The 23,884-nt window shown below is 42.0% G+C and overlaps 1 long non-coding RNA gene across 1 annotated transcript; it reads right to left on the bottom strand.

The window, feature by feature from the left end:
• Positions 1–312: 312 nt before the first annotated feature.
• On the bottom strand, positions 313–17,864 carry LOC118354568 (uncharacterized). Its single transcript, XR_004815339.2, has 3 exons — positions 17,733–17,864; positions 1,045–1,159; positions 313–495 (listed from the first exon to the last, which is right to left on the bottom strand). It is a non-coding gene; the product is annotated as an uncharacterized LOC118354568 (long non-coding RNA).
• Between the last annotated feature and the right edge of the window lie 6,020 nt (positions 17,865–23,884).

Genomic DNA, 23,884 nt, shown 5'->3' with positions numbered 1-23,884 from the left:
GAAGATATGGAGCAGAGTCAACTAGCAACTGTGTATCAGAGCCTGAAATGTAGCCTTTGATTCTTCATTCAGCCCAGGATCCCTGGGTTTCCAGTTCCTGGCTGTGCTCCTGCACTTTATTATCCACCATCTGTATTCGGTCTTGGAATCTTGGAGGTTAAAAAATCCAACAAACTGTGTTATTCACTCAATATGTAACTTGTTTATCATACTTCCTTAGATTTGTGAGTTAATGTAGCTTATAGTTACTATATTTCTTTATAGGTATTCATTTTATCTTTCAAGTGTGTTCAGTTCTTCAAGAAAAATAGATTTTTAATTTATTTTTTAAAGATTATTTATTTATTCATGAGAGACACACAGAGATAGGCAGAGACACAGGCAGAGGGAGACGCAGACTCCATGCAGGAAGCCCAATGCAGGACTCGATCCCCGGACCCTGGGATCACACCCTGAGCAGAAGGCAGACTCTCAACTGCTGAGCCACTCAGGTACCTGAAAAACAGATTTTTTCAACAGTTACAACAAATGTTAATCTTTTCCCCCCAAGAAACATCTTAAACTCAGATTAACAAACATGGTAAAAATTTTCATCTGATGTAGATTTTAAAGAAATAGTCTGATATCTTCTCTGAATTGTTATTATGAAATGAAATTGTCCTCCAATGTTCTTAGAGGGAGAGAGTTGCTTTTGGGACCTCTAAAGATTTTCTTTTTTTTTTTTTAAGATTTATTTATTTATTAATGAGAGACACAGACTGAGAGAGAGAGGCAGAGACATAGGTGGAGAAAGAAGCAGGCTCCTCACAGGGAGCCCGATGGGGGACTTGATCCCAGATCCCAGGATCATGATCTGAGCCGAAGGCAGGTGCTCAACCACTGAGTCATCCAGGCGTCCCTAAAGATTTTCTCCTTATTGATGATAGGTACAAAGGTCAGTCTTCTATATGGCAGTTGGGTATAAGGTTTTAAAATATGTAATATTGAAGAACATTTATTTGTCCTAAAGCCCTATAACGATAATCCTATAACTTTAAAACTAACCTTAAATCGCCAGCTTGTAATCAAGACGAAATTCTCTGCCCAGAAGGCAATATTAAACCACCTTTCATTCTGTGATCCCAGACTTCTCCGTTGCATTGTGATTCAATCCATGTTACTATGATAATGTATTTAAAGATTTTAGAAGAGAGAAAAACAGGAGAAAGCATTATAAAATGATTAATAACTTCTTGGTCTCCCTGACTACACAACTCGTAGTGCTAATCCCCTGACTACAAGAATACTTGTTGTAGAAAATGATTTTATTGACACCTGCATAATGTCCAGGGAGGTAGACTGGCCTCCTGTGTTTCTACAGAGGGCCAACACTAGCGCTAGGTGTCAGGTTATACATGGTGCACGTTTCACACTCGGTCAAGGAATGCTCACTTCTCCTCCCTCTGTCCCTCCCTTCATCCTCTCCCATCTTCCTTGTCTTCCCTGAGTTCTTCCTTTTTCTTACCCTCCCACTTTTTACTACAAAATATGATTTTATTAAACCCCTTTGAGGTCCTCAACTTAAGTAAGTTAAATGCTGTCCTCATAATTTTGCCTACCATCTGCCACTGATCACAGAAAACTTTATGAAAAAGCATATTTGTGTCTATGCTAAAAACTAAACCTATAAAAAGGTATACTCTGAAAATCCCAAGTCCTTCTCCATGCTCTCAGCTCTCTCAAGATCACTTACCAAAAGCACCATTATTAACCTTTGTATATATGTATTTATATATAGGTATATGTATACACATGCAAAGGTTAGATATATATATATTTGTGTTATATATGTAAGGATAGATTTCATTTGTGTATTTATATATTATATACATATATTATATATAGAGAGAGATGTGGATTTATATATATGTGTGTTTAAGGATAAATGTATATTTTAAAATTTATAATTATTAGTATATGGGATTGGTGTTTTTACCTGAAACTTTAGATTTCTTTGCATTATTCATAATTGCTACCTAGTATCATTGTATGGGGGAACATACCCTAATACAGGTTGCTACTCTTTTTTTCATCGAGTTATTTCCTGTTTATAAAATCACTTATGTCCATTACTGAAAATTTGGAAAATACACGCTAGAGTAATGAAGGAAATGAAATTCATCTTCCATGATGTGCTTTGGGACTACCTGGCAGGGCTGCCCATGAAAAGCTGTCTCCAAGGAGACCAACTGTCCAGCCATGGAGAGAGAATTCTTATTGAGAGCTCTTCTCAAGGGCTCAGATGGGCCTCTGAAATGACACTGTTCCTCTGAAATCAGTACAGACTATATAAGTGATGAACGTCAAAATATTTTTTTAAAAGGCTTATCAGGGGCAATTATTCTTTTGACTTAATCAGTAATTAATCTCCTTTGGGGTACAGGAGGTGTTAGCCTTGAAGAGGGAAGTATATGGAGGAGGGATCATGAGTTGATCAAAGAAATTCAGTGTGCTATGAAATGAATGTGTCTGGTCTTTGTCCCTGGTTGCTGACACAGCTTCAGAAACTCTTCAGTTTTCTGAGTCATAGGAGTATCCTTATTACGCTCATGACCTGACTGTACTGGAGATGGGCCCCAGAGAGGATCATTGATACAGTCCAATCACCCGGAAGATCAAGCGGGTCATTAGAAGGTTGGAAGTCCTCCAGGAGATTGAGCTCAATCTCATGATCAATGATTTCACCAATCTTGCCTACGTAACGAAATCCTAATAAAAACTCCACACACTGAGGCTCTGTGCTCACATCCCTTCCAAACAACAGGCCCTAAAATCAAGTGTACATAAGCTTTGCCTTATTCATGGAATGCGTAATATGGGTGTTTTACTAAATTTCTGCAATGACACAATCTTTGTGTGACTAACTACACAAAATTATACTTCCTGTTAGTGTTGCTAAGGGAACCAGCAGAGCTGGTTTCTAATCCTCTGCTATTAACAAGGCTTGGGATCTGTGGAGTTATTTAATTTGCCTATGTCTTCTTTTTCTCATTCAAAATAAAGGGAGTTGACACAGTGAAAGGGAAGAACCAGAAGTGGGAAAAGTGCTTTGAAATGTTCCCAAGTGCTATGATCTTCATCTTCAGTATTCAGATTACTCTAGTATTGACTCATTGCAGTGTATTGAAGGTCTCTAGGATTTGTATTTATGTTGATTTCTTTCTGAGTTTACACATAGCTAAGGTAAGTGAGTGCTTCCTTACTCTTTGCTAATTTGCTCTGGAATTCCTTTTTAAATTTTATCTTAATGTTCAAAACACAGCTGTGAGTTAGTACTCTGATGTTTCTCATTTTATGGATGAGGAAAATGAGGAAGTTTAGCAAGGAGAGAATGAAGCTACTCATGGCTATCTAATTAGTAAGTAATGGGAACCAGTGCAATCTGCCTTCAGAACAGTTGACCTTGGCCACCATCCTCCCCACTTCCTAAAATAGACTGCATCACACCAGATCCCCATTCCTATAACATAGTCAAGGAAGAAATGGAAAACAGGCTGATTGTCAATCATTCTGCTCTTACATTCTTTGCTTTCCATATTTGTCTCCAGTAATAATATATTTTTTTTCAATAAGGTCATTACTCTGCTTTGCTCAAGCACTTGGATGCTTCTTTTTAAGGAACATAATTAACCATTTTGACTATAAGTTGCCTTTTCTTCAAAGTATCAAAATTATCCCTGACTGCATTCATTATTATTTTATTGCATTGGTGATATCATGGTTAATTATGTCCTCTTTCTAAATTCTTCTGCCTTGGTTACTCTGTTATTTTCATGCAGTGGACTGTGTTGAATAGAAATTCTATCACCTGCTTAGTAAGTAATTCATATGCTAGCAGCAAAATACAATCTATAAATCCTATAACTATGCTATCTTAGAAATTGCCCTTGATTTGTGAAGGATATTACATGGGCTGAAATTGTTTGACATAAATATTTTTTAGCTCGTATGCCAATGTGCTTTCAACTGTAATAGACCAATTTCGAGAAAGCCTTATATTTTCTATATGCTGGCTGACCACACAGCATGCTGGGGAGAGGAACCATAGTGTGCTATTGAGGAGATAGCAGGAGATCCACATTCATATACATAATGTTTGCATTATCCCACAATGGTATCATTTGCAATAATAGAATCCTTTCTTTTCTCTTGGTCCCTGGACCTTCCCACCCCAATTATCTGATATGGGAAAACAGTAAAAAGTTGCTAAGCTTATGAAGACAAGCAGTTTACAGTTTCCTGTGTCAGCTCAGAAAATTCAAGTTTCTCTATAAAGAGACCCACAAATGCCAGAAGTTTGCAACAGTAGAATTTAATTTTCACTGATGTGACAGTCCCATGTGTATGGACTGGGTGACTTTTGGTGCAGTGACTAAAGATGGAGCTCATTCTCTTTTCTGGCTCCATGCTCTCCCAGGGCCTTAGTGTCCTTCATTTCTAGCTGATAGAGAACGCTAGCATTCTAAAGAATATCAAATTTTGTTTCAATGTCAATAGGAGCTGAATCAAGCAGATGACCTGGATGGAAAAGAATGAAGGCAAGGGATGTTGGTTATATGATATGAATATTCAGTGTCATCAGGCTCTGGTGGCCTGGTGTGTCCATCTTCACAGCAGGGCTATCTGCAGGAAGGTGAATCTCCATACAAACAGTAAATGGATGAACATTGCCAACTCTGAGACTCTTTTTCTTGAGCTTCCAATGTGAACCAGCTCCTTCTGACTCATCCCTTTTTTTTTTTTTTGTAAGATTATTTACTTATTTGAGAGAGAGAGAGAGAGGGAGAGCAGAAGCACAGAGGGGAGCAGCAGGCAGAGGGAGAAGCAGACTCCCCGCTGTGCAAGGATCTCAACATGGGGCTGGATCCCAGGACCGCAACATCATGACCTGAGCTGAAGGCAGATGCTAACTGACTAAGCCACCCAGGCATCCCTGACACATCCATTCTTTCCTAAGAAGGCCTACCCTACCTGGGAAGATTCAGGATAGAATTGTTGGCATCAGTTGAGAGCAAATGCTTGCACCATGCCTGCCCTTCCCTCCATTGTAACTACCCCTGCACTGTGCTCACTCTGAGTACCTACATGGATACACCCTCTTGGCCTAATGAGCTTCATACTAAAAGAATTCTAAAGAATGCAGAGGAGATAGAAACATCAGCCACCTTCGATGGCATTTACGTTGTGTTAGGAAATGCTGTAAATGTTATGGATTCACAATATTTATAAATGTGTCTCATGAGCCTATTTAGCTCTGGGTCATTAAGATTCCCATCTCCAGGACCACACCCTGAGCCTCCATGATTATGTCAGGATGTGTATGTTCCCATCAATCAGGCTCCGGTCAGTGATCTCTTTTCCATGAACCTATATATTCCTACTGAGATCCAGAGGATCTGCTGTTGTACACTCACTCCCACCCCCACCAAGTGACTACATGAGACATTCACTGATTATTAGCTGTCATCATGAATGATGATTTATTATAACATTTAGTAAGATATTCTATGCAAAAAAACCCCACCATTCTATAAATGCTACTAATAGGAAATTAGGCAGTTTTGTGGGAAATGATTGGGTTAAAGACAGTCATTTTCCATAAAGTGAGAGCATGGCATTTATAAAATTATGGAAAAAAATATATTGGTCTCTGCCTCTGGTTCTTGGCATAGAGCTCATCATAAGTGATGAGAGCACTATGAGCATCTTTGATTCCAATCTTTGGTCTTTGACTAAGGGTCCTGACAGAGTTCCTAAATCCCTCAGGATTTCCTGGGGGCAGAAGTATCTTGGTTCTAACAAGGTGACTCTGGATGGGCTCTGGGATTGGGCTGATCACCAAGAAAGACCAAGCCATGATGAGAAGCTTGGAATTTTCAACTCCCACACTCTTCATCCTCCAGAGAGGGGAGAGGGACTGGAAATGGAGTTGATGATCTGTTATGCCTATGTGAGGAAGCCACCATCAAAATCCCAAGAGTATGAAGTTTGGAGAGCTTCTGGTAAGTGACCACTTGGGGGTGTGGGGAGAATGTGTGCTCACAGAGAGCATGGAGGCCTTGCATCCTCTCCCCCACATACCTTGCCCTCTGCATCTCTTCCTTCTGGACATTCATCTCTAGCCTTTGTCACATCCTTTTGTAATAAACTGGTAAACATTAAGTAAATAGTTTTCCTCAGTTGTGTGAGCTGCTCTAGCAAAGTAATTGAACCTGGGGAGGTGGTGTTGGGAACCTCAAATATACAGCTGTTTGGTCAGAAACATAGATGACAAACTACACTTGCAATCTTTGTCTGACAAAGGAGGAAAGAGGGCAGTCTTGTGGAACTAGCCCTTCACTGTGAGATGTGACACCATCCCTAGCTACACAGAATTGTATCTATTGAATTAAAGTGTGGGACTCCCAGCTGGTGTCACAGATTGCTTGGTGTGGCAGGCAGAAGTGCTCTGAGTGTAGTGGCCATGTGGGTGTACAGGACATGCCAGGGGAGAAGTAGGCTTTCCCTAAACAGCACTGAGCACAATTTAGGATGACCTAAGAGAATAGATGGCATCCTGGATTGTGTATTTTAAGAAAAAAAAAAGAAAAAAGAAAAGACCAGCTGTCCCATCAGTTTTAGCTCAGACTCAGCATCTCCTCAGTACCTGAAATCCTCTGGTCTGCTGGGCTCAGGCCCAGCTGCTCAAACTGTGAAAGTGTAAGGGTTGGGTAGAGCAGATAACCATCAGCCAATCTAACTAGCCCACCAGAGAAAAGGGCTTGAGGTCACAGGCAGAACCACGTTGAAAACCAAAGTTCGGGGCACGTGGGTGGCTCAGGGGTTGAGCTTCTGCCTTTGGTTCAGGTCATGACCCCCGGGTCCTGGGATTGAGTTCCACATTAGGCTCCGCGCAGGGGCCTGCTTCTCCCTCTGTCTATGTCTCTGCCTCTCTCTGTGTGTCTCTCATGAATAAATCAAATCTTAAAACAAAAAAGAAAAAAAAAAAAAAAACAAAGATTTGTAGAGAAAGAGCATGATGCTGTCGCAAATGGCTTGAGTTCATTCGGACAGTCAAGGGTTGGCCGGTCCCTCTGGTAAATATGGGGATCTTCTAGTGATGGGAGAAAGGTAGTGTTTAAACATACCTTCCTGGGGTACCAAATATGAGGTGGCTTAGTGGTTGAACGTCTGCCTTTGGCTTGGGTGGTGATCCCGGGGTCCTGGGATCGAGTTCTACATAGGGCTCCCTGCAGATAGGGTGTTTTTCCTTCTGCCTAAGTCTCTGCCTCTCTCTGTGGGTGTCTCATGAATAAATAAATAAAATATTTTTTAAAAATAAAAATAAAAAATAAACATACCTTCCCCAGTAATGTTGTTTTTAGAGAGTAGGTTACAATGACAGCAAATATTCAACCAAAGTTTGCCAAAGGTATCAACATTTTTTATCAAGCAGTCATAGAAACATCAGACCTTTCCTGTAAGTTCAGCAAAGGCCTACTCTGTTTCCAAGCACTCTCTAGGCATCTTGTGCTAATTGTTCTGAGGCAGAGGCAGCAATATTCTGAAGGTAGGATCGGCCAACTTTATGCTCATATCAGGTGCAGTCATCCTTCACTGACCAGCAGGAATTCAGATTTCCAGCCCTATTCTGAACGTAGTAGGCTAGAGGGCCTGCCTACTGTTTATATTTGTTCTTCATGTATAGGCAGGACCTGGAGAAACTTTTTAGACCATCAAATGTTTTCAGCACCACCTATTTATCAGTAGAGAAATTATTTCTGATATCCTTTCTTCCAATTATCAAATCCTTTGAATATGATTTTTTTTTTTTTTTTGGAGACAGAAAGAGAGAGAAAGTGTATGCACTGGTGGCTGGGAGGGGCAGAGGGAGAGGGAGAGAGAGAATCTCAAGCAGGATCTATGCTCTCTGCAGAGCCCAGTGCAGGGCTCAATCTCATGACCCTAAGTTCATGACCTGAGCTGAAATCAAGAGTTGGAAACATAATCAACTGAGCCACCCATGCACCTCTTGAATATGATTTCTATAGCTATCTCGGAAATACCTAAGCAAGCACCTATAGTCACCATCAATTGTGATCAGATTGTGGGCTTTCTCAAGGCAGGTGATTTAATTTGTTTCATGCATTGGTCTATCCCCAGTTCCTAGAATAGTGTCTAAGTGATTTTATGCAATCCACATTTGATATTTGAATGAATGAGTGAATGTTAATTATGGTTAGAGTGCTTTGCATGCTAACTAAGTTAAATCTTCACATCCAGATGAAAGCTAATTTGCATACACACATCACATATTTATGCTAAAGAATTTTAAAGTAGTTACCACAGTGACAATATAGCAGCAGCACTGTTCAGGAATGGCCTCAACATAAATGGGTAGTGATATGATAGTAGAGATGAGAAGAAAAGCTCCCTGACTCTGCACAGGCATTAGAATTTTATTTATATGCTTTATATCTGGATTATCACTCACTGCTTCTCAGACATGGAGACATTTTTATAATACTGTGTTTAATACCTGTACGTAGTTCCTGCAGGAACCCTTGAGCGATTCTAAGAATGGATCTTCCCCAATCCAATCCCTATTTCTGACTAATCTCTTAAACCTTCAATTATCTGGGATGCCTGGGTAGCTCAGCAGTTGAGCGTATGTTTTCAGCTCAGGCTGTGATCCTGGGGTCTGGGATCGAGTCCTGCGTCGGGATCCCTGTGAGGAGCCCGCTTCTCCTTCTGTCTATGGCTCTGCCTCTTTCTCTCTCTGTGTCTCTCATGAAAAAATAAAATCTTAAACAAAAAAACACCTTCAATTATCCACATGTGTTCATATTCAGCAAAAAGTTGATAACCATTACTTCTGATATTGTTAGTTCTTCAAAAGTATAACTTACAACTATTTTTAACACAAATGTACTGTATTCCTTGTATCCTGTGTTTGGGCAAAAGCTCTTCAAAATCATCTGAAAAAAAAGGTGTGCTTATCACATGCATTTTGGTTGATTGACACTTCTCCACCTACGCTTGCTCGTAATTATTTTGAGAATCTGTCAAAAAGAGCATTTCTCTTCCACATGCTTAATCTCTCTGTTTGCAACTGAAAAGCTGATTCCACTATTCCATGTATTCCAGAACCATCTATCTCATTTTATTTTAACAAGATGCATGCTAATTAAGCAGGAACAGGGCCAGACCGAAAATGCACAGCAGCTTAACCAAAGTGTCGCCAGAGAGAGGCTCCCCCAAGGGAACAGCACCATACATCCCAAGTAAAGAGATGGGCTCCATCATAGTGAGCACCTGACAATCCTGTTCTGATGTCTCCAACCCCAGATCTCTCCATCTCTCACCAGAAGCCCCCAATGGGTAAAATGTGTTAGATATGTGCCGACATAATGGTGAGTATTGCTTTTGTTCATCCGTCTATTCATAAGACAAGCACTTTTGAGCACCCATTTTGAGCACTGCTATGAACCAGCCACTCTGAATCAAAAATAAATAAAACCCAGTTATAGCCCTGAAAAAACACAAGGTATAGTATGGGGGAAGCACATATACAGTGTGTGGTGACAGAGGTATCCATAGGGAATTATGAGACCAGTGAGGTGAGCCACAAAACCAGCTTGAGGAGGCAGGGAAAGATGCCCAGAGGCAATAAAAGTGGTACTTTCCGAAGTTATAATGTTTTTTATTTCATGGAGATGACACTAATGAGGGGACTGTCAGGCAACAGGAGAGGTAAGTTGAGTAAATATTTCAGAGAGATGGGGAATTGGGATGACTCTTATATCACAATATTTGAGTGGTGTGTCTTCAGCACAGAAATAATTCTTTTGAACTCATATAGATCCACAAGAATTGTAGATTCTCTGTTAAAGGAATAGAAATTTCTCAGCATGAGGTGTTTTTTTGTTTTTTTTTTGTTTTTTTTTTTGTTTTTTATCTCAAAGCTGAGCTGGGTCCACAGTAGTACTGAGCTCTTCCCTTCCCAGCTTGGTAACCAGCAGGCATTTTATTTTATTTGCTCCTTTCTGTCTGGCTTGCTGGGACCAGACAGCAGTCTGCTATTGCGATTGTTCTTTTCCAGAGAAGCCCGTGACAACATGCCCTCTGATGGAGAACCAAGGGTGATAATGGCAAACACACCCCAGGTCAGCCCGTGAGCAGCACAGACTGGGGAAGACCATGGTCATGGCATCTTTCAACACCATAGTGCTGCCCCTGAGCTGGGTGCACGCCAGGATTTACACGTTGGCACTACTTGTAGAGAGATTCACTCCTTAAAATTTGTGTTGTTTTTATTGTTTTCTGGGGAAAAAAGTAGTTGTGGTAGGGTTACCATTTTAATCCTAAATTGTGTGTTCCTCTGAGGATGCAGGCATGTCAGATAGATCTAAGAGGCTGGTGACCAGGCATCTGGGTGGCTGAGTCAGTTAAGCATCCAACTCCCAATTGTGGCTCAGGTCATGGTCTCAGGATTGTGAGATGGAGTCCTGCATCAGGCTCTGCATTGACTATACAGCTTGCTTAAGATTCTCTCCCTCGGGGGGCATCTGCGTGGCTCAGTGGTTGAGCCTCTGCCTTTGGCTCAGGTTGTAATCCTGGGGTCCTGTGATTGAGTCCCACATTGGGCTCCCCGAAGGGAGCTTGATTCTCTCTCTGCCTATGTCTCTGCCTCTCTCTGTGTGTCTCTTATGAATAAATAAAATCTTCAAAAAATTAAAGATTCCCTCTGCCTTTACCTTCCTAAACAAATTAATTAATTAATGGCTGGTGATTGGGGCCCCAAAGGGCTTTATTAACGTGATGCATAAAGAAATTGCTTGAGAAAATGAATTACTTTAAGACACTTGAGGGCAAAGGTATTGGAGTTTATGATGGAAGGAAGCATGAGAGTGAAGGATGATTTTGTAAATAGTATAATCTTTGATAAGAAGAATCTCAGGACAAGACAGCTACCAAAATAAAATGTGTGACTTGGAAACAACAAAAACAAACAACCCCATTAAAAGAATGGGCACAGGAATCGAGCAGACATTTCTCTGAAGATACACAGATGGTCAAAAAAAACCACGAAAAGATGCTCAATGTCACTCAACACTAGGAAGATACAAATCAAAACCACCATGAGATAGCACCTCACACCCATCACAATGCCTACTATTGAAAAGGCAGAAAAGAAGTATTGGCAAGGATTGGAACATTTGTGTACTGTTGGACTGTAAAATGGTGCAGCTGCTATAGAACACAGTAGGGTGGTCCCTCAAAAAATTAAACATAGAATTACCATATGATCCAACAATTTCATTTCTGGATATGTACTCAACGAATTGAAAGCTGGATCTCAGAAAGATATTTGAGCACTCAGGTTCATAGTATTATTCACAATAGCCACAAGATGGAAACAGCTCAGATGTCCATCAATGATGAGTGGATAAACCGATTGTATACATACAAGCAAAGGAATATTATTCAGCCTTAAGAAGAAGAAAATTCTGACACAGGCTACAACATGGATGAACCTAGAAGACAGGACAATAAGTGAAATAAGCTAGACACAAGAGGACAAGTACTGTATTCCACGTATGAGGTACCTAGGATAAGCACATTTATGGAAACAGGAGGTAGAAGGGTGGCTGCCAAGGGCTGGATGGAGTGGGAGAATGCAGTTACTGTTTGATCAGGACAGTGTTGCATTTTCCAAATGTTTCAGGTGGTACATTTTATGTTATGTGTATTTATGTGAGTAAAGATTAAAAATAAAATTTTTGAAAGGTGGGGGAAGAGAAAGAAAGCATAGTAAATGCATATATGTAGTGAGTGAAACATGAAGTATCCACAGTGATTGGGGAGCCATGGGCAGGACACACCACACTGATTCGGATCCCAGCAAGGAACCAGCAGACCCTAGATCATGTGGCTATTAGGTGAGTATATCAGGTATGCAAAAAACTTTGTTTTCGTAAAATCAAGTACATTTGCCTTCTAGGACTGTCACCTCCCACATGGCTGCCCTAACCCCAACCCAGGAGGGAAATTCAGTCTCAGTGATTACTGCTGCTCCACCCATGCCTATCCTCCACCCATGCCTATCCTTGGGGCCTGCAGGTTTACCTAGCCCTGTCATTTCTCTGGCCACCCCCCAGGCCACACTGAAGAGATTGCGAGATTGCAGGAGCCCTGCCCCACCCTTGGTCTGCCCTACATGATCCTTTCTTATCCAGAGGCCCTGCCACTGCCCAGCCAGGCTCCAAGAGGCAGAGTTTCTGGCAAAAGTGGGAGTCCCATAACTGAATCTGATTTCCCCTGGGGATTATTCCTTCTCCCCAGAGGCCTTGTCCCCTTGTAGACACATTGCCAGAGGACCTGGAAAATATCCCCATTGATCAAGGAGCCTGCAGATCTCCCTGTCTATTCCTTGTTATTTTGCTTTTCAGAAGCATTTTTGGATCAGGCTGCTCTTGGCTTTCCAAAGCGCTCGAGTCTCTGAGGTAAGAAATTCCAAAGCCTGGTTGCTTACTTGGTAAGGGGAGAAAGGGGCAGGTGTAGGGAAAACAGTTGGGCTTCCCAGAGAGTCAAGATTTCATGTCACAGGAGGAAGGGGCGATAATTCAGTTCTTAAGCAATGTTGAGGACCCCTCCCCTTTTTTCCTAGGATCTTCCCCCAAGGGGAAGCTCAGTCGACTTCAGAGATATGGCAGGAGAAATTGCCTTGTCAACAGGATTACTTCGAATCTACCACTGATGGTTCATTCAATATGGTTAGGATACCTCCTGTGTTTCAGGATATAGACTTACTTCTAAGCAAATAACCTTATAAAATGGAAACTCCTTGTGCTAAAGGACCACTTCCCCGAAGCCTTCCCCAGAGATACCATCACTAGAGGATAAGAAGTCTCCTCCATTAGTGAACAGGAATGGCTCCAGTGCCGCCCAGCTGCTGGCTGTGCCTTTATTGGTGACTGTTTTTAGATATTCAGTATCTTGCCAAAGAAAATCTGAACCTCAAGAGTACCTATCCCTGTCCCTTTTGAATCTGTCAGCACTAAAGAAGTATTTGATGAGTGAAGTGAATGAAGGTCCTTAGGGTTCATGCATTTGTAATTCTATTCAGGCTCCTTATCCTACCTTTCCAGACAGTTTCCCAGAGCGAAAAGAGCCTCTCTGCCTGAAGGGATCATTAACTCTCTCCTTTGATCTGATTTTCCCTCCGGAATGCACAGTGCTAAGGACAAAATCAACCAGCCCCCGGCTTGAATGTGACATGGATCCTTTCCGCGCTGGCTGCCTGGCAGACTGTGTTCCCGCTTGGCTCATCTGCAGAGTAAGAGGGTACCTCCCAAGGGCCCCTGTGATCCAGTCATTGGGATTCTGATGCTACAAGGAAGCATTTTGGATGTGCTTAGGAAATCTCAAAATTTTGGACATTTGGTCCACAGGCAGAAACCTGGCAAGTATCTGTCCCCATCCCTTCTAGACAGTCATGAGGCCCCTACACATCTAGATGCCCCTAAGCTGCATCTTCTAGTTTGCCTGCCACCAGCACCTTGATGTTCTCTAGGAGGAAGGAACTGGCTAATAGCAAGTTATGGTTCCATGGTTCAGTACATGAGACAGTCTGTTCTGTTCACACAGAGGAACGGTTTGCCATGCATGCCTAGGACACAGGTGTTCCTCAGAATCTGGTAGTGCCTGCCCTGGGGGAGGCCAGGGCACTTCTGCACAGTGGCCCCGTCTGCTGGTCATGGGGCACTGCTCAAAATGCCATTTCCCCGCGTGCTTGTCTCTGTCTATATGACTCTACACAACTAACATCTAAATCCCTCTGAGTTCCTTGAACTCATAACAACCATCTACTATGTGCTGGGCAATTCCTGAACCCTTTCCATGTTCTTAATTCACTTAATCTTTAGAACAACTCTAGGAATGAGTGTTATAATATTGTCTTTTCTATTACATAGAGCTAAGTAACTTGCCCCTTATCTCCCCAATGATGGACATGGGGTTGAATGAGGCCTCTAGATACCAGAGCTCAGGCGCAATGAAGCCCTGCCTTTCCTACCTGTGTTTCTTTGTAAGTTACAATGTATTTAGTCCCATAAGGCAAGTGGAGGAGCATGTAGCACACATTTTTAACCTTTTTTTAAAGAGTTATTTATTTATTTATGATAGAGAGAGAGAGAGAGGCAGAGACACAGGAGGAGGGAGAAGCAGGCTCCATGCACCGGGAGCCCGACGTGGGACTCGATCCCAGGACTCCAGGATCGCACCCTGGGCCAAAGGCAGGCACCAAACCACTGAGCCACCCAGGGATCCCCTAACCGTTTTTGTTTTTTTAAAAATATTTTATTTATTTATTTGACAGAGAGAAAAAGAGAGAGAGAGAGAGAGAGAGAGTGCACAAGCAGGGGAAAGGGCAGAGGGAGAAGCGGACTCCCTGCTGAGCAGGGAGCCCAATGTGGGGCTCCATCCCAGCACCCTGGGATCGTGACCTGAGCCGAAGGCAGATGCTTAACCAACTCAGCCACCCAGGCACCCCCATTTTTTACGTTTATGATCAGCAAGCTTTGTCTACCATGGTAAAGATGCTTGAACACTGTGCAGTTCCTAATCAGGTTTTTCCCTTTATCCTCATACCCAGCTCAACCCCTTGGCTTCTACAGCCACTGGTTTTCCCCAGCTTTTAGGGGTGAGCCATGAGATAGACTACAAGACAAAAACTAAACTGAAGAGAAGTAACTGTCTATTTCCAGTTTTTGCCACTACCTAAAGGGACCGCGAGAAGTGATATGTAATGGTCCAGAGCAGCTCTGCCCAGAAAGTCTGCTTTACAGCTTACAGGGAACTGGGTATCATTAGGAATGATCTGCCCTTTCTTTGCAATGACCCATCATTTTGTGACAGCATCCCTATTTTGTGTGGTCGTTTCTCTTCCCATAGTGACACCCTTTTCCCTTGAGATGCCTTGATACTCATAGTGACACCATGACATGGGCTCCCAGGTTCACTTTGTCCATAAAGCCAGGTTAGCCACTCCAGCCTGCTTTCAGGGTTATATGGTGGCCTGCAGGGCACTTATGTGTAGAGGCAACATGTACATGATTAGCTGTGGTCATTCTCCATGCATATGTTACTAATGATCTGTTTTGATTCCAAACAGGTCCTTGAATCCTCATGTAGTCCAGAAAAGATGATCCTTTGCCCTTGGCAGTGACTGGCAGGTCTTTTCAGACACTCGGAACAGCCAAGATTGCATTTTTAAAAGTGCCACTCTATATTTAGCATGCCGAACTATCTAAGGCTCATTCTCCCTTTGTATTAGCACCACCTAAAAAAAGCTCACCTTCACATGCAAGGTCATACAGATCGGACACACATTGATTTCGCTGCCCACGGGACCCAGAATAACTCCGCTATGGGAAATGCCATTCAGGGGGACCAACTGAAAAAAAAATGGATGCCAACCCATTCAATTCTGGCAAAGCATGGAGCAAAAGAGAATTTTAGCAAGGTTAGTGCAGAGAGGTCCTGGCTTACCCCGGGGAAGAGGATTCCAAGTAGATGTCAGGCCAGAACCAAGTCTCAGGATCAGCCTGGCAAAGTGCCCTGGAGCTCCCATTGCAACTTTTCTATCTCCTCTTGTAATCTCTTATTTGTCTTTTATGATTGTCCTCTTCTTATGTTCTCCTCCTTTCTGTCCTCTTTCTCTTCCTTTCTTCCTCCCTCTTTCCCTCCTTCCATTCTTTCATTCCCTTCCTCCATACCGTTCTCATTTATTAAGCTTTACAGTACTTTGTGGACCAGTATTATTACCAAAGGTTATTAGACCAGACATTACTGTGCCCACTGCAAGAGCAGACACAAACAAGGTAATATGGCCCAGTAACAGGGTGCCACAGAGGGAGGAAGGGCACTCAGCTGGCCTCAGAGGTGCCAGGGAAGGCTGTGCTGTGAGGGAGACACCAATATGAGTGACTCCTCACTCCAAAGGATAAAACCGGTCCAGTCTTTTTTTTTCTCTCTCTTTTTAAGATTTTATTTTTATTTATTTTCAAGAGAGCAAGCTAGTGGGGGGGAGGAGCTGAGTGGGAGGGAGAGAGAGAATCTCCAGCAGGCTTCACACTGAGCGTGGAGCCCAATATGGGGCACGATCTCACAACCCCAATACCATGACTGGAGCTGAAACCAAGAGTTGGATGCTTCACCAAGTGAGCCACCCAGGCACCTCAAAACTGGCCTAGTCTTACATCATCAGATGCAGAGGGGGAACACCTCCCTTACTTCTCCTTCTAAACCCACAAGGTAAGTAAGAAAGCAATGTTAGAGACACTTATCCTGCCGAGCCCTGTCTCCAGCTAACTTCCAGCTTCCCTTCCACTCCTCACGTTCTGGCCTGTGGTTGGAGAACTTGCCCCTTTCCTTAGAGGTTAAGAGAAAGTCTAGAACTCAAAAATCACAGAATGAAAAATAGTCACACTCCATTATATGAGAAAAAATATTTTAAAATCTATTACCTTCATTTTCAAAGAACGAGAGCTCTGAGGGCTAATGGTGTGCCTCATGGCTGCAATAAGCAAAAACCTGTTTAAAGGGTGAATAGAGATCTCTAGTACTAAGTAAGCTTTTTTTTTTTTTTTTTTTAATACAGTGAGGCTTTTAAATAAGAGAGTTTGCCCTTGGCTGCTGTCATGAAAATTAGAAGATGTCTCAGGGTGTCTGTACACTTAGATCTAGTGTTGATAAGAACCTGGGACCAGAGTCTCCCACATCTTGTGATTCTGCTAGAGAATTACTATGTGGATTATCACACACATAGACAAGAACTTTATTTTCTGAAAACGAAGTGTACTTAGGTCTGAAGGCCCCACTTAATTCTGCTTGTTCAAGGAGATCTTTCAGGTTAGATCTCCAGGGTTTTCAGTTCATCCAGGCTTTAAACTCTATCAAACTCAAGTTCAGATTCTCTGCGATTTCTGTTCTGCCCCAGTCTCCCAGGATGGTTTCTACATGAAGGGGCGCCCGGTTTGCGTGCGTTCACCTGGGTCCACTGCCTAGACTTCAATGCTTGATCTTTGCAAGGGGGTCTCTATTCCTACTGCGTGTGCCATGGACCTCCCCAGTCCCACCTGGCCTCAGTGAGATGCCAGCACCTGCTGCTCAGGTCCCTTTCACTGCCATATCTGGCAACGTCTTCTTACCAGCCCCAGGTGCCTTCTAATGCCTAGCCCCTCTCCTGACCTGTGATCTCCACTGGGCATGCAGGAATATCTGCATCTCCCATATGGCAGGGCACAGGGTCTAGGGTGCATGCCATATCAAGCCTTTTCTCTCCACAACCCACCCTGCTGCCACTGTCTGAACCCATGATAAGATTGGGGTTCCTTCTGAGGTGGTTCTCTTCCAAGACTTCTGAATAAGAAATAGGGGGCACTTGCTCCTTACCCATTTTCTGCCACCTCCACTCCATTCACACACCTACCCATACAGACATGAGGGTGGGTCAGGCACTGGGTCTTGAATCTCTTCTACATCCTTTCCAGGCCAGGAATGGTTTGCACGTCTTCCTTTGAGCAAGGGAGGTTAACGTATTTTATCCCCATCTTCATTACCTATGATTCAGTTTATAAACCTAGACCCCAAGAAGTCTGGCCTCACTAGATTTGCAGATCCCCTTTTCACCTAGAAAAGTTTAGTTTTACCTTTTTGCAACTGTTGTCTCTGAAAAGGGCTTCAATGGCATTTTTCGAAGGCACAAGGCACATTCCTTTGTTCTTGTTTGGATCTTGTCCTTCCTCCTGAAGCAGAGGAGGCTGTCTCAGTCTCAATGTGTGGACAGCCTCAGGGCTGCAAAAGTGCCAAGAATGGAAAATGCTCTCAGATCATATATCAAAATATCTGTCAACTGCCTGCAAGCTCTCTATGTGCTCCCCCTCTATGGCTGGGTGACCCCTTCCTCTTGTCCCTTGACACCTGCTCCATGGCTTCCCAGCCACAGGCAGCCCTCCATTCAAGGGAGAAATGGCTGTGGTGGCAAATGTCCATTCCTGTACTTAGCAGTATTTCCTCCATCAGAAGAGGGAAGGGAGTGTCAAGGAATGTCATTCTGCCACTGTCACAGTTTTTATCTAGATCAAAATTATATCTGCCTCCCATATGTGAAGGCAAAGTTCAAAAGAATAGGTTTGATAGAAAGCTTGTTTGATTTAACTAACCAATGGGTGGGCCAACAGGAAGAGAAATAGGGATATATATACTCACTTGAGATAAGAATGGATAAATGAGATCGCTAAACTAGATACAAGTTAAAAAAAAAAAACTCTGGTGGTAACTTCTCTAACAGGTAATCAACATCTATCTTATCTTTTCCTAACAGGCTATTAACATAACTCTTACCTTTCCCTGAACTGAAGTAAGCAGTAAGTGTCTCTGTCAGCTGGGAATTGATACACAAACATATCTTGACAATACAATGAAATGCCACTGGACTATTAGATGATGGCCAATTCACAAACAGGAAAATCCCAGTTTCTTCAAAGTGGCTTAATCTAGCATGGTATGAAGCAAAGAGTTTTTCTTTTTTGTAAGTTTAGTTAACATATATTATCTATCTATCTTTATCTCTATATTTTCCTTCTCACATATATAAAGGTTGAATCCCTTAAACATAATGAATCTTACTGTTGAAAAGAAGCAAGTTACAAGCAGACAGATGTCACCCTTCTGAACCTGCACATCTCAAAAATCTCTTTTGATCGGTTCACTTTGAAAGAACCCTGTGATGGTCAGGTGCTGATTTGTAAGTCAGCTCTCTTTTTTTCTTCTGGAAAATTCTCCTTCTTTTGCTCCAAGCACATTGATTTAGTGGGAAGGAAGAGAAGAGGGCTAAGAGTGCATGACCCACTCCAGGGCAGAGTCCTGTTCCAAGGTTTTCCAAACTGGAGCCGGAGAAAGAAATTTAGTCTCTCTGGGGATGAAGCTAGGAATCTTCACTACTTTTCACTACTTTTATCTGTGTAACCTTGGGTGAGTTGCTTAACCTTTCTATACTTCAGTTTGCCAGTCTATAAGGATAATAATAGTATTTACCTGATAGAGTTGTTGTGAAGTTTAATTAGTTAGTACATCTAAAATGTTTAGAAATGTGCTTGGCATATAACAAGCCTACAATAAATTTTGTGGGAAGTGAGAGTTGCCAACATCCGTGTTCCTTGACTATTGGAGAAAGACAGCTCTAAGAACATGACATATCAGATAAAGGGCTAGTTTCCAAGATCTATAAAGAACTTATTAAACTCAACACCAAAGAAACAAACAATCCAATCATGAAATGGGCAAAAGACATGAACAGAAATCTCACAGAGGAAGACATAGACATGGCCAACATGCATATAAGAACAGCTATAGGTAGAGAGAACAGCAGAAGAAAAGAAGGTAGAAATAGTCCACAGGGTCTCCTGAGTGCCTGGATTTGCTGTTCCCTGAGGCCAGGCTCATGACTGTCTTTTGTGAGGCTATTACTGGACCTTCCATAAATTTCTGCTTTTGCTAAGGTTTGCTTTTTTCTTTCTTTTACTTTGAGTCTACTTTTAACTTCCAACCCTTTTAAATATGTCAGTATTTCTGGTGGGTTTCTCATAGGCAGCATATAGTTGAATCTTGCTTTTTTTTTTTTTTTTTTTTTTAGCCTGTAGCCATAATGCTACAACTACCTAATTGTTCTTTTATACTATTTGTTCTATGAGCTTGCGTACATACTCCTTCATTTGATCAGAAGACCAAGGCTCAGAATATTAACTGGTTTGCTGAAGAATTTGAGCTTATCTTAGTGCAGCTAAGACTAGAACCCCAGGGCTAGAAACGCCATTTGCTCTTGTGTTTTCCCAGGATATAGTCCTTCTTAAAGAAAGGGTGCCTGGACCTTGGAAAGCAAAAGTTATTAGGTAGAAACCAATGGCAAAGATTCCAAGAGGAGTTTACTTCCATCAGGAAGAAAGGTGCCACTCATTTAGTCTCTCTAGTTCTGTCCCACACCTGGGAGAATAATCCTCACCCTTCCCTTGCTGGCTTCTATGTGCTAACTTTTGTATCACTGGGCCCAACATACATGTTAAGCAAAGATCAAGTCATGTTCATTGTGGAGCGTGTGGAGAGTTTTTGGTGCTGCTTATGTTTCTGCGCCATATCCACCTCTGCCCCTGCTTTTCTGATCTCAGATATGCCCACCAGGGATTCCACCAAAGAAGAAATTATAAGAAGTTCTTCAAGACTATTCAAGAAGCTAGGTATAGTTGGAATTGTCCTTGACCTGCAAATTAAAACCATTCCAGGAAGATTCTGGCATTTCTAACTCTTGCCCCCTGGCTAACACTTCTGTAAGAATGATAATATTTTCATTTATTTTCCCCACTCATGTTAACTGAGTACCTGTTATATACACCAGGCATATTCCAGGCACCAAGGTACAGGAGTGAACAGGAGAGATATGGTGCCTGCCCTCACTGACTAGGTTCATGCCCTATTTAAATAAATATTTAATGAACTACAGTTCACTCAGAAGTGTATTGAGTATGTGGTGCCAGGCACTGGTTTAAACTGTGGGAATACAACAGTGGGCAAACAGTCCCCTCCTGTCACAGAGTGACAGTGGTGATAAGCCAGCAGGGCCAGGAACAACACAGCACTTCTCTGCCCCCTGCCACCCCTGTGTTCCTCTCCTGCCCACATCACCCAAGCACTTGGAAAACTACCTCTAAGAGTTGAAATGAAAAAAAAAAACCCTTTCCAGGGTTTACATGGTCACTAAGGATGTTTAGTAGGTGAAGGGGGAGGACTCTGAGAGCATTTAGTCCAATTCTTTCATGTTACATTTGTAGAATCTGAGATTCAAATGGGTTGTAACTTGGCCCTAAATCATTACTGCATGGTGCAGCCAACACGAGGACTTAGGTTGCCTGATTTCTATCCTTGAATTCATTCTACTTGGTCCATTGTTTGTGTGCAAACAGCTGATGATCACTGTATTTGTCATAAATGATCAATGATTAACCTTTAAAATAACAATGGACTTTTTTTTTATATGGAAAAGTGTTTTTGACCAAAAATTAATGAGGTGTAAAAAAGGTGAAAGTTTGTAGAAACACTGTTATCTCTAGAGAATATTAATAATCAAAACTTACAACTTGAAAATCATCATGATTGGGACGCCTGGGTGGCTCAGTGGTTGAGTGTCTGCCTTTGGCTCAGGTTGTGATCCTGGAGTCTGCAGATCGAGTCCCGGAGGGAGTCTGCTTCTCCCTCTGCCTATGTCTCTGCCTCTCTTTCTCTCTTTCTGTGTCTCTCATGTATAAATAAATAAAATCTTAAAAAAAGAAAAAGAAAATCATCATGATTTAGACTGTCTTTTGTAGTTGTTAGTTGGTTGCAGAAAGTTTAGACAGGATATATTTTCCGGAATTAGGTCATTGCCAGTAAAAGATCAAGCCTAGTATTAAAAATTTGCAACCTAATATTCTTGGGTTTGGAAGGATGTTATTATTTGTATATTTATCTACTCATTTAAAGAATTATTTTCCAACTTATTGAATTCAGAATTGGTACAGAAATCCCTGGAGCATCCTTACAGCCACCTAGAATTACAACAGCAGCAAGAATCTAGCATCATAACATGTAGACGAAAGAAAATGGGCTAAGAGGGGCACCTAGGTGGCTCAGGGGTTGAGAGTCTGCCTTTTTTTTTTAATAAAATAATTTTTTATTGGTGTTCAATTTACCAACATACAGAATAACACCCAGTGCTCATCCCGTCAAGTGTCCCCCTCAGTGCCTGTCGCCCATTCACCCCCACCCCCCGCCTTACTCCCATTCCACCACCCCTAGCTCGTTTCCCAGAGTTAGGAGTCTTCATGTTCTGTATCCCTTTCTGATATTTCCCACACATTTCTTCTCCCTTCCCTTATATTCCCTTTCACTATTATTTATATTCCCCAAATGAATGAGACCATACAATGTTTGTCCTTCTCCGACTGACTTACTTCACTCAGCATAATCCCCTCCAATTCCATCCACGTTGAAGCAAATGGTGGGTATTTGTCATTTCTAATGGCTGAGTAATATTCCATTGTATACGTAAACCACATCTTCTTTATCCATTCATCTTTCGATGGACACCGAGGCTCCTTCCACAGTTTGGCTATTGTGGACATTGCTGCTAGAAACATCGGGGTGCAGGTGTCCCGGCGTTTCATTGCATTTGTATCTTTGGGGTAAATCCCCAGCAGGGCAATTGCTGGGTCGTAGGGCAGGTCTATTTTTAACTCTTTGAGGAACCTCCACACAGTTTTCCAGAGTGGCTGCACCAGTTCACATTCCCACCAACAGTGCAGGAGGGTTCCCTTTTCTCCGCATCCTCTCCAACATTTGTGGTTTCCTGCCTTGTTAATTTTCCCCATTCTCACTGGTGTGAGGTGGTATCTCATTGTGGTTTTGATTTGTATTTCCCTGATGGCAAGTGATGCGGAGCATTTTCTCATGTGCGTGTTGGCCATGTCTATGTCTTCCTCTGTGAGATTTCTGTTCATGTCTTTTGCCCATTTCATGATTGGATTGTTTGTTTCTTTGGTGTTGAGTTTAATAAGTTCTTTATAGATCTTGGAAACTAGCCCTTTGTCTGATATGTCATTTGCAAATATCTTCTCCCATTCTGTAGGTTGTCTTTGAGTTTTGTTGACCGTATCCTTTGCTGTGCAAAAGCTTCTTATCTTGATGAAGTCCCAATAGTTCATTTTTGCTTTTGTTTCTTTTGCCTTCGTGGATGTATCTTGCAAGAAGTTACTGTGGCCAAGTTCAAAAAGGGTGTTGCCTGTGTTCTCCTCTAGGATTTTGATGGAATCTTGTCTCACATTTAGATCTTTCATCCATTTTGAGTTTATCTTTGTGTCTGGTGAAAGAGAGTGGTCTAGTTTCATTCTTCTGCGTGTGGATGTCCAATTTTCCCAGCACCATTTATTGAAGAGACTGTCTTTCTTCCAATGGATAGTCTTTCCTCCTTTATCGAATATTAGTTGACCATAAAGTTCAGGGTCCACTTCTGGGTTCTCTATTCTGTTCCATTGATCTATGTGTCTGTTTTTGTGCCAGTACCACACTGTCTTGATGACCACAGCTTTGTAGTATAACATGAAATCTGGCATTGTGATGCCCCCAGATATGGTTTTCTTTTTTAAAATTCCCCTGGCTATTCGGGGTCTTTTCTGATTCCACACAAATCTTAAAATAATTTGTTCTAACTCTCTGAAGAAAGTCCATGGTATTTTGATAGGGATTGCATTAAAGGTGTACATTGCCCTGGGTAGCATTGACATTTTCACAATATTAATTCTGCCAATCCATGAGCATGGAATATTTTCCCATTTCTTTGTGTCTTCCTCAATTTCTTTCAGAAGTGTTCTATAGTTTTTAGGGTATAGATCCTTTACCTCTTTGGTGAGGTTTATTCCTAGGTATCTTATGCTTTTGGGTGCAATTGTAAATGGGATTGACTCCTTGATTTCTCTTTCTTCAGTCTCATTGTTAGTGTATAGAAATGCCATTGATTTCTGGGCACTGATTTTGTATCCTGCCACGCTACCAAATTGCTGTATGAGTTCTAGCAATCTTGGGGTGGAGGCTTTTGGGTTTTCTATGTAGAGTATCATGTCATCGGCGAAGAGGGAGAGTTTGACTTCTTCTTTGCCAATTTGAATGCCTTTAATGTCTTTTTGTTGTCTGATTGCTGAGGCTTGGACTTCCAGTACTATGTTGAATAGCAGTGGTGAGAGTGGACATCCCTGTCTCGTTCCTGATCTTAGGGGAA

This window comes from Canis lupus, chromosome 4, assembly GCF_003254725.2.
Source record: "Canis lupus dingo isolate Sandy chromosome 4, ASM325472v2, whole genome shotgun sequence".
NCBI classification, from domain to species: Eukaryota; Metazoa; Chordata; class Mammalia; order Carnivora; family Canidae; genus Canis; species Canis lupus.
The sequence above is the reverse complement of the archived record's forward strand: the minus strand, read 5'-3'. Positions and strand labels throughout refer to the sequence as shown.